Source organism: Palaemon carinicauda, chromosome 2 (genome assembly GCF_036898095.1).
Source record: "Palaemon carinicauda isolate YSFRI2023 chromosome 2, ASM3689809v2, whole genome shotgun sequence".
Classification (NCBI taxonomy): domain Eukaryota; kingdom Metazoa; phylum Arthropoda; class Malacostraca; order Decapoda; family Palaemonidae; genus Palaemon; species Palaemon carinicauda.
In genome coordinates, this window is record NC_090726.1 from 5954312 (window position 1) to 5966811 (window position 12500).

Genomic DNA, 12500 nt, shown 5'->3' on the forward strand with positions numbered 1-12500 from the left:
GAAATCTTGGATCAAGATAAATGGCTGCCAGGAATGCTGCATTGTTGAGTAGAGAAAGCTCTCGATTCTGCATGGCAGTAATAAGGTCGGCTGAAAACTGTATAGATGATTTTGACAGAAGCATTTTACATTTTAACCACTCACCAAGGAACATTCTAGTAGTCAGTTTCTGCATTTGTATGGTAACGGTCGTATTGTACACAGGTTTGAGACAGAGTAAAAGGTCTTCAATAGTTTGCAAGTCCTATTTGGCATAAAAAAATATTTTTTTATCATGACACTCTGTAGCATCTCATAAGATGAGCCCCATCCTTTTTCGCAATCCAATTTGGGCAGTGGTTTGTCATTTTTTCTATTTACTAACCTCATATTCTGTGTATGGGTTTTCTTCACTCCTTTGCGCACTTTAGTTAGCAAAAATTTTACATATTAATTTCCGTTGATCATATCATGCACACATAGCTGTAATGTATGAGCAGCACATTTAACGGAAATGACTCCATCAGCCCTATGCTCATAATTAAGCATAGGGCTTTTCTGGGGGAAGACTCTTCCGAAGCACAATATAGGATTATATTTGTGATGCTTCAAACTTTTGTTGGTATTACTTCAAGAATTAGACAAAGACGTCACATGTTAATTAAGGAATTAACACATGCATAGTATATTAAAAACTGAAATATAAAATACCTTAGTATTCTACAAGTGAAATTTTTTTAGTCAAGTCAGTTGCTGGTGTCCAAATATGCATTAACAGTAATTGCGTAGTGATAGATATCCAAGCCTAAGGTAAGGTACGGTACGGAATTTGCCCATTTTTTCGTACCTGAACCGTACCGTACCGTACCTTGGTAAAATTACCGTACCGTAATTCCGTACCGTACTTATGGGCTAAATATCAACCGTACCGTCTGTACTCCGTACCGTACCGTACCGTACCGTACGCCAGCCTTGCCTTCCAGTCGATTGCTTGAATGTTATGCGGAAAGATGGTACACTAAAACATGAAGTAACAATGGAAGCTATTTTGAGCAAGATGATATGTGCATCTCACCATGTCGAAAGAGATCAACGTAGAATGAAAAATGTGACTTGCTGAGAAAAAAAAAAAAAAAAAAAAAAACATTACATTAACTTTAAGTTTAAAGCCCCATATAACTATATGATATGGAAATGATACGTCTCATGTGTGAATTATTCTCTCAACATAAGTAAGGCTTTGGGCAGGAGATCAGAGGCAGGACGAAAATTTGAATGAAAAGTAATATTTCTTAAAACAATGGCATGAAGCAAAGGATGCTGTCCAAATTTATAACATAAAGTTTATACAAATAAAAGGAAAACGCCTTCGAAAAACGAATGAAATCTCATTGTAATTGGTTACACTTACCCTAAAGTGAAGGAAAGAAATAATGATGTATTCAATATTATATTTACTTTTATTTTGCATAAATATAAACTATTAAAAAAAAAAAAAACTTAAAACTTAAAAATCCAATTAGAACGCCTAATGTGTATCATGATTTACGTTCTATCTAAGCAGGCTGAAACTGTTTTAAGTAGCATCTTTTGAATTTAATAAGAAAAAATCATGATTGTGATACTTATAAATGACAAATTATGGAAAAAAAATACCCTTTGATTATAGCAAGTGATATATAATTGAGATCAGGATATTATTAAGTATATATTACGTACTTTCCTCTATAAGAAAATATAAAAACATTTGAAACTCTCTTTCTTTCAGTTGGCGTGGGTAGAAAAGAATTATATAAGAGAGTCAGCTACCGTGTGATACAAAAACACACCAGCCTACTTTGATTACGCGGATATCATTCCTGACGTCTATGTCAAATATGTATTATAAAGCTGGAGAGAAAACCTCATTTATATCATTATTAATAAGGCAATCTAAAGGAAAATCCTCTACATTGACAAAAATAACATTGTCCAAATAACGATATGATTTTAACGTGTATGTGTATCACATTTGGTGTAAACGTTCAATAAATTAGAGTTATTGATCGGTATTTTTCCATGAATAGTTTACTTAAAGTTCCAAGAGTTCCAATGAAATAAAAAGCACAAGTAATTGTTGATAAAAGCAGAAATAAATCTCAAGTCATAAAAGGCTGCAAAACAGGTAAAGAATAGTAGAAAGATGGACTGATCAAGAAATAAAATTTCAATGTAGAATTTTTCCTTCTATTTCTTTTTTACTTATTTACTTGCTTCTTGTGTTTCCCTTTCCAAATGAAATCTTAGTGATCATCCCTTAATTATGCTCATTGTTATCTTTCAACCACCAAATTCTATTTCCCTTCCCTTCCTTATTTTCTTTTCCCATTATTTGCCTCATTATACCAAGGTTTACTATTTTCACATTCAACTTCATTTATCATTCTTTCTCAACTAACAAGATTTTCACCTTAATCCCATTTCCTTTTCAGGAAATATATATTAATTATGAATTTGTAAGCGAAAAAGAAATATATATTGCCAAGTACACATTTGGTGTAAAATGATATCCAAACGATAGAAAACGGTAGAATAACACCAAAGAAGGATTAGGGAGCTATCACCTTCTAATATATATTTATTTTGGTACTTTATTTTGTGCCCAATACAAAAAAAAAAAAAAAATTATTCCGATAGTTTTTTTTGGGGAAGGAATAAAAATAATTTTATATCTAATTTCCATATGTTAGGATGTTATTCATTGATGGAATTTAGATGGCCTTGTAATTGAGCTATTATCATTCATCCACTGTAACCTTCCATTGAACCATCCAGGTCTCTAGGTAAATAATATATGATAGAAGTTTTTACCCTTAGAAAATTATAATATAAAATTTCGTAAACTAAATTAAAAGACTTCTGTTTTAGGATTCCAAATGTTAATCGATGATATATTCGAAAATGAATATGTTAGTCTCATGCATAAATGTATATAACACCTCATGAAAAAATATATTTTAAACCATTTAGATGGCATAATGCACAAAAAGAGAAACATTTGAAATAATATTCAGCTCTTGTCTCAGAGTAAAAAACATAATTTATAAAGTCTAATCTTAATGGCGAAATCTTTGATTTCTGTAATGATTTGAAAAATAAAAACATTCTCTTTTATTATGATAAGAAAAATTGAAAACTTTTTTAAACCTTCTATTTTTTTTTTATCTTCGGAGGTTCGTAGATTTCAATACATGTTCTTGAATCATAAAAGGTAAACAACCGTTCATTAGTTGAAAAATAAACTTTTTGTTGTGTTTGCGTGTTTATGTTGGTGCGTCGTCCTTTGATAAGTGATCAGGCTCAGAGCACAATTCTAATCGCCCCTGAACTCTGGTCGAAAATAATCCCGAACTGGATTCAGTCCCCAAATCACATTCAGTCCTCCGATTCCTAGATTACTTGAATCTCTACAGATTTCTGATAATGAAAAATTCCGTTTGTATCAAACAGAAGCGATAGAATGAGATTCTTGATAGGCATAAGGATAATCGAAAAATAATCAAAAGAAGTTCAAGGGAAATATATCTATATCGTCTTTTTTTTCAATATCAATGGAATATATTCAAACAGGAATAAGTATATCTTCAAACAAATTAAGATTTATTATGTACATACTATCGATATATCATGATCAGATTTTAGAATGATTCGCGTTAACATTCACAATAATTTACAACGATTATTCATTTTACAACACAAGCGTGTAATATCCTGGTAAGACACTGGACAAAATAAAAAAGCAATAATGGAAATAAAAACTAACAGGAAAGAGGAGACCAACCCTTCAGGCCCAATTCCAAGAACTAAACGAAGTGCATGTGAGTTTGGTAGTGACTGCAGACCTATGGATTCTGATATAATAATCTTATTCCCCATTATGAAATTTGTCTATGTGTAAAGGTTTGGTGTCATTGATGCACTCCCTATGTAATAGGAGCTGAAGCCATTCTTGGGTGAAGAATATAAAATCGTACATTTGATGATTTGTTGGAATTTTTATCGGATAACTAAGAAAGTGGGTAGATTGCCATCTTTATTTATTTATCAATTTTTTTTTTTTTGGGGGGGGGGCACCCTACTAAGTATGATGTAGATTTTAATTCAGCGAGAAAATTTCACTTTGTTTTTTATTATTTTTTTTAAATGGCTATAGGTACTCCTCTGTCTCCTGCTTTAACCCTTTCGCTACGGATATTCAAATAGGATGTTGCACAGGTCTGTGCACATTTTCCCCAAAAATTCGAAATGCTCAAAATTTAATTTCTTTTTTTTAGGATTTAACAATATTTTCACCTAAGTTTATCTCTTTATGGCTTAAATTCTTCGATAAATAGGTAAAAATTAAGAAAAATCACAAAAATTCCTTTCCAAAGATGATTTTATCAATTCCACTAATAATCCTTCACTCAATTTATCATTGACTCATACATTTAATCTCTACATTAGTAATGCTTTTTGTACACTTTACGGGTATTATATGTCTCAAAACGTGGACTGATACAAAGAGGGGGCTTTTCAACCATTTGATCACAAAAATAAGTTGTTTGCTTTCTTTTACATTCGCCTTTACCTTTCATCAAGCAATTCTTTGGCAAGAAAGAGCATATAATACATTGGGGTTTGTGGTTTTTGTCAACATATTGAGCTGGAAAATGCCTTTCAGTTAGTCTAGATTCCATTGCATTTGAAAATCTACCCTTTCTTTGAGTTTTGCTCCGCTTATACCCTTCTAACGTAGTGTTAATAATTTTTCTCTGATTTTTTTTCTATTCATCTTAGCAGTGGGATTCTGAATATTGTAGCATATGTTTGAGTCTACTGATGCAGTTTCAATGATAAAATGCCAAATTGGTTGGTACCATTTCTGAATCTTTCTTTCGTAAGCATATGTTGAGCATAGCTGATCAAAATTATCAACTTCTCTCATATACTTATTGTTTTCCACATGAACACATGGATTGTCTATTTCTGTCACTTTTTTTTTTGTAATGAAGTTTCACTTTATATGTAACTACTGTTTCTTTTAAAGATACTTGGCGAGAAGTAGAGGCCATATCACACCTATAAAAGAAAAGAAATAAAAATAATTCTTCAACCCAGAGTTAAAAGGAAAATTAAAACGACAAAGTCAGCTGACTGCTAAAAGCAGAGCCATATCGAATGTTTTGCTAATAGTATAATAATACCATAATATACAACTATATATGAAATTTATGATACTATGAAACAAGCCTTTATTAACAAATTATATCTTTATTAACAACTTGTATCACTAAATTATGCTGTTGAAAAATAAAGGGACCGATAGGCAACTAACAGACTGAACGTCAGTTGACGAATGTAAACAAAGCTTCGGATGTAAGACACGAAACTTCTTTTGTCGTGAATGTGTTTGTTACTTGACGATTATACATTTAATTGAGTTAATTTCTATATTGATTTCTGAAGACACCATTATCTGTAACATTTGGAACATCCAATACTATGAAATGCGTTTTTATGTGTTTAGTTGTCATGGCAACTGTTGAGCTTTAATGTAAACAAACTTTTACTTACGCTAAACGAACTTTGGAAAGCATGATATTACGATAACTATGAATAATATTGATTTATATTGAAAAAACATGCATATATATCATAATTTCATGTTGACAAGCAAGCCACTGAAAAGAGACGTGAATTTTTTGAAATGGAGAAAAAAAAAATAACAAAAAAGTTACCAAAATCATAGAGTAAATGGGAGAAAAAAGACGAGAGCTTCAAGAGTGTGTACTTCATAAAATCGGCAACAGATGGTAGCATGTAGAAGCCAGTTGAATCGTCTACAAAAGGCGCTAAGCTTAAAATTTCCTACGCGGTGTGGAGTAAAGTCGTTCTCCGCAGTGAAAGGTTATGCATCTGAGTAAACTAAAGTCGTTCTCCGTAGTGAAAGGGTTAAATAATTTGATTATGGATTTATTTATTTATTTTTTAACCAAGACGAATGAAAAAGTACTTAGAATAGTCGAAGAAGAGAGAACCCTAATTACAACAATAAAGAAAAGCAGAGAAACTGGATAAGAGGTAGACTTGAAGGAAGAAGTTCCAGAGGAAGTCAATGCATGATACCCTGAAGGGAGGCAGAAGGTACCCAGAGCTAAAAGAGTTGGTGGCCATGAATACAGAATTAGGGAGGGTGGTTAATGAAAGGACCTGCCTTGTGGCAGAACACTGTGGTATTATTATTATTATTATTATTATTAGTAGTAGTAGAAGTAGTAGTAGTAGTAGTAGTAGTAAGTAGTAGTAGTAGTAGTAGTATGATTAAAAATTAATTTGACTTTTGCTCTCAGACAAAACCCCCAAAATATTCATGTTTATTTTTGTCGACTCTTCTGATTACCTAATAAAAAGAAATAAAGCCAGAGTCAAATGTGATTTTTTTTCGTAAGAATCTCCACTCGACATTCAAAAACCTTCAAAACTTTTCACAGATGGAAAGTTCTGAGTCTCTTCATTACCTGAAGCAATTAATAATATAGATGTTATAGTTTTTATTACAAGAGAAATATAAAAACTTTCCTTTATAGATTTAGATAGAAAAGGTAAAGATGGTGGCATATAGTTTTTGAACTGAAAATTATACATAAATGATAGTATATTCAGTATATAGAAAAAAAAAAACCGGCATTAGTTCTCATGCACATTTTTGTTTTGGAAACAACAATAAAGAAATATATTCCCACATCAATATTTCAAGAATGTTAGAGTTATGTAGCCCTGAAGATCTTGAAGACAAAATAAACGCAGATATAAATACAAGAAAGGTTTTTATGAAAAGTCTGATATTGTATGGAAAGATGTCTTGTGAGTGGCAAATACATATTTTCTGTGATGATAACAGAAGAGAGACTTATCGTAAAAAATAAACTGTCTGTTTCTTTGTTGTAGATTTAGAGATATTCTTCCTTCATAAAAAAAAAAAATAGAATTCATTTAACTCGGGAAGACCACTCACTAATAAATGGGCGAACGAAGAACCCTTTAAGTAATTACTAAAAAATACCAGTTAGATTTCAAAATAACTGAATCCTATTGTACATGTGCTGAAGAAAAGTTTCCATTCAATAGTTTTATTATAGCTGTTTAGCAAGCTTCCCAGGACAATTTTGTTATAATTTAGATTTTGTAAAACAGCCATTGTTAATATTTCTATGTAAAGCTAAAAAAATGCTATGGCTACAACACAAATTTCATTGCATTGAAGGAAACTGAAGCACTTCCTTATTGAAGTCAATATAATGCCACCACATAATGAATGATAATTTAGAATATTTTGAAATAATAACAGAATAAACATAAGCCTAAAGTATTCGACAGAAATGGAGTTTCAGCTCAGGAACTAATGAAATAAATCTTCCTCCTCCTCTGATATTGTGTCTTCCTACTGTTGACTTGCCATAAGACACTCGTGTTTAGGTTGTCCTAAACAGAATGTTTACCACCTCATCAAAGTGTTATAACAAAAAAAAAAGGAAAGTCGTCTGAATCCCCAGAATTGACCATAATTAAATTTTTTTTTTATTTTTTTTCTTATTTATTTGTTTTTTTTTTTAAAGCAGAAATTCGATGGGGCGTAGGCTACCTTATATTGCATTCACCCCCGTGGACAGTTAGCGCATGACAACACTGCTGTTCTTCAATTTTGCTATATATTTTTATGGTTTTCTCATGTTAAATTGTAAGAACCTTAACGTATCACAAGTTCACTTTTATTCGATATTACATCGAATTTAATAGTACGAAGATATATAAATAAAAAGAAAAAGGTTTTCGTTTTTCCTTTTACCTTCCAAGTAAATATACCTAATAGGAAATGCTCTAAAACTGAAAAATTAATCCTGAAAAAGAACAAAAAAAAAAAAAAGTTTCTTACCTGGCACTCAGAGCAGAAGGACGTTGTTCCCGCAGCAAGAGAAAGGGGTGCTGTGGCATCTTTGCATTATAGGAGAGAGTAAACAAACCATTGCATGCATTACAAGCCTTTATTGGCAAAGGCTGAATATTAGGAACAGAAGCAACACTAGATAATTTCGACAGCAGCATAAACACCACTTTCCACCAGCAAAGATCAAATACATTAGCTCACATTGCCTACTTTCGTCTTCTGTTGTCCAAGTTCGCAATTTGTACCAGGATGCAATACCAGAGAGCGTTTGCATGACAAAGACAATGTCTTCGGCATTCAATCGCAGCATAATAGATGAAAAGACTAATTGCAAGAGGTATTCTGTCAAACATATTAAATTACGCTGTTATTGAAGATAATTCGTGCTAGTTCATTTACCTCTTAACGACAGATGTAACCCAATCGATTGTGAGTTTCAGCGAAAAAAAAAAAGCTGAAAACTAAAAGAAAATATATCGAAGAAATAGGAAGCAGATTGGAGTGTATAGCAATAAGTGAGGAGATATCGCAATAGTTCCAGATTTTGGAATATTTACTCGATATTGATTTCAAGGTCTAATATTATCCTTCCCTTGTCAATAATAATGTATAACATTAGATATTACGGGTGAAGCTATAGTTAATCAGGGACCCAGATCATGATGTTTAAGTAATCGAAGTTGTAAATAGATAAGCTTGTAATTGTAAACATTTATCGGGAGTTTCAAGCTATAGGGTTGGGAAAGTCTATTGGAATCAGACTGGACTGAGGTTTGAGTACAGCTCAATCTCTATAGTTTCTTGTAGTGTCTGCAACATCTCTTTCTCTCTCTCTCTCTCTCTCTCTCTCTCTCTCTCTCTCTCTCTCTCTCTCTCTCTCTCTCTCGTGCAAACACACAGACACATGCACACACACGCAGACACACACAGATACACACAAATAGAGAATGGGATGTGAAATCACCTGAGGAACAATCAGAAAATGGGATAAGAGAGAGAGAGAGAGAGAGAGAGAGAGAGAGAGAGAGAGAGAGAGAGAGAGAGAGAGAGAGAGAGATATGAGCAGTGAAGGTGAATATATATGGTTGGCAGACAACATGACCACGGGTGTCCAGAATGAATGCCCTGATGATGCGAGTGTGATAGACTTGGGAGGTTAGGGCATAAAAGAAGTCCAAGAAGGACAGAAAAAAAGAGGAATGGATGGAAAGAGTGCGAGCAGTAATTAAATGGGAATTGGAGAGTTATCCGTCATATCTGAATGTGCCTCGTGAGAATTTTTTCATAGAAAATGATATCTTACACTGTGTTACGAGAGGAGGGGAGGGAAATTTTGTGCACGGGTAGTTCTCTATCCCCCTTTAATTAATCAAGCCATCCACATTGTACATGCAAGTCCGTATACAGGGCATTTAGGGATTAATAGAACATTAAGGAGAGCACATGAGTCCATCTTTTGGTTAGGAATGAAAATATCTGTAGAGAAATAAATAAAAGGTTGGCATGCTTGTAACCGTTTCAAAGAGCATCAAAACACTGTACCAGAAGGATTGTAGTTATAGAGTTCACTATTTTAAAATTTTTCCTTTCATATTTATCATTTATGGCAACTTTCTAAGAAAGTAGACTATGCAACATCTGCCTTCAGATGTCTTTCTTAACTACACAATAGTAATATAAATAATAATAATAATAATAATAATAATAATAATAATAATAATAATAATAAAAATAATAACAAAAAAATAATAATAATAATAATAATAAATAATTATTAATTAATAATGAAAAAATTATAATTAATAATAATAATAATAATAATTAATGATTAATAATTAACATTTAAATAATAATTGATAATAAAAATAATAATAATAATAATAATAATAATAATGATAATAATAATAATAATAATAAAAATAATAATAATAATAATAATAATAATAATAATAATAATAATTTATATTAAGAATTAATAATGATAATTAATAATAATAAAGGAATTCTTATCAATATTATAGTAATTTGGTTTAAACTAAGCAAACTATTTTTTTTTTGTACCAATGAATAATGATTTTTTCTTATTTTTTTTTATCGAATTGCTTATGTTAATTTATTCATGATCTCTCTCTCTCTCTCTCTCTCTCTCTCTCTCTCTCTCTCTCTCTCTCTCTCTCTCTCTCAAACGATCCGGTATGAAATCAATACGGTCTATATTCTTACAATCTCTTTTATGGAACCGAAGGAAAAAATTTTAGTTTTACATTATATATAGAGCGTGCGTGTTTTTATATCTGTAACTATGTATGGTACCTTGCATAGACTAATTCATAATTTTATAAAAGTAAAACCTCGGGTACATATTTTTTATAGTTATCAAATGCCACAAACGTTCAAATGCCAGATCGTACGTGCGCGAAGCTTAACAAGATGCAAAGACTTACAGCTATCCTGTTTTGAGTACATTGTGTCTCAAAGGAATTGCATTAACAATCATAATGGTTATGAAAGTATATAATTCACTTTTGTCGGTTTCATTATCTCTTTGAACCTCTTCTTCTTAGAAATACTAGAAAATCAGATCATGGCCATCAATCAAACTTTCACTACCAACAATGAATGCCCTTGTGGGGCAATACTACAAACAATGGAGCTCATCCCAAGAGGACAGCACTGGGTCCTCATTGCTTGGATCAAGATATCTGAGAAGCAAACGACAACACCCTCCTGTAGATTCGACATTGAGAAGAACAAATAAGATTATGATTAATTCCATTACAAAAAGTTTCAATAAAATTTATCTTTGTGTTTTTAGAGTTCCTCTTCATTTCTTTTAAATATCCTCATTCTGTTTAATTCGTACCAAAAGAGAATTAAGTGATATAGGAAAGCTCTTTGATTCATGAAATTCGGAATGGGAAGAATTGGACAAAACTTCAATAGACAGGGAGAGAGGAAATTATAAAAACAACGAGAAAAAAGAGCTATAGATAGGAAAGTAGGATAGGAGAAATGTGGAGAAAGAAGAAATAAGGAAGATAATCAGAAGCAGTTATGAGGATACGTGAAAAGAGCAAGCGAGAATTTGAAAGAATTAATTTAAATTGAGAATGCTTTATTTTCCATAATATTTTTGAATTCCAGTTCAAATTCTAAAGAATTTTTATCCATTTTGGTTAGTTCCCGGAATAATCTAGACCACATATTAATAGAGAAAATTTACCAGTGCCGCGATAAATCAAGCCTTGATAGGACAAGGAGTTATCTTTTATTCTGTATTGATCTATATAAGATTAAAGTGGTAGTGCGGTGGAATTTTGTGCATTATAATAGTTCCATAATTCGTGTCTTGTTTCCGTTTTTTTTTTTTTTTTTTTTTTTTTTTTTTTTTTTTTTTTTTTTAAATAGTTCCGGAATGCAGGTTATTATTCAAAATACAAGTGTTATACAATTTGTCAAGACATAAATTCAAAATGTTTATAATAATCTGTAGGCCTAGGTGAAAGTACGAATAACCATCTTTGGTCAATATCTTGAAGATGTTTTCTTGAATGTAGAGACAATGATTGTAGTTACAAGAGGAAATAACTATCAGAAACCAGAAAAACGCGACGCTCTCTCAAGATGGCAAAGATATTTCAAATATAAAACACTAATCAGATAAATGTGTTTCCTATCCTCCGAATATCATCTTTTGCTTTACATAAAATTTCCTACAATTGAAAGAGGCAACAAACACCCCCCTCTCTCTCTCTCTCTCTCTCTCTCTCTCTCTCTCTCTCTCTCTCTCTCTCTCATCTCTCTCTCTCTCGTCTCTCTCTCTCTCTCTCTCTCCTCTCTCTCTTTCTCTCTCTCTCTCTCACAAACAAGGTAATCATGCTGTGTCATTTCAAATTTTAATTTCTATCAAAATTTGTCCTCAAGAAAAAGGGAGGGATTACAGTGTTCATTAATATTTTTAATCTAAATTAAATATTTAGTTTCGTGACGGTTAGCGTTTTATCACACGGTCTGTAATATCTCCTTGGTAATGAATGTATTATTCGATAAAAAAACACCATTTTCCTTTAAATTTTTCTTCAACTTTTTACAATCGACACATATAAGAATATCAGAATATTGCAGTACCGTTTATGCCTGATCATTTATCTTCTTTATCATTACATATCCATTCATGCTTACAATACTCTGCATCCTTTATTAATATTTCACACAAAATCATAAGGATTTCCTAAACTATGATTTGAATCTACCAGTAAGCTGCCTTCCATAAAATATCCAATTGTATCAAACAAAATTCCTTTGATTTTCCTTGTGATACTCCATATCAGAAGATCAACTCTACCTAAATATAATTCATGAATGTAACACACCAATGGAGTCAAATTCTCTCTCTCTCTCTCTCTCTCTCTCTCTCTCTCTCTCTCTCTCTCTCTCTCTCTCTCTCTCTCTCTCTCTTTCTTTCGTGAATGACGTAATAAGTATAATGATAAACTCACCATCAACCTATTTCATCAACAAACCTATATACTTTACCCGTATCATAATGAAACGG

General features: G+C 31.9%; 1 protein-coding gene across 3 annotated transcripts in view; it reads right to left on the reverse strand.

Moving 5' to 3' along the window:
- The window catches only part of LOC137623143 (rabphilin-3A-like), a 984642-nt gene that overhangs the window by 425053 nt on the left and 547089 nt on the right, over nucleotides 1–12500 (reverse strand). The gene's annotated exons all lie outside the window — the stretch shown is intronic.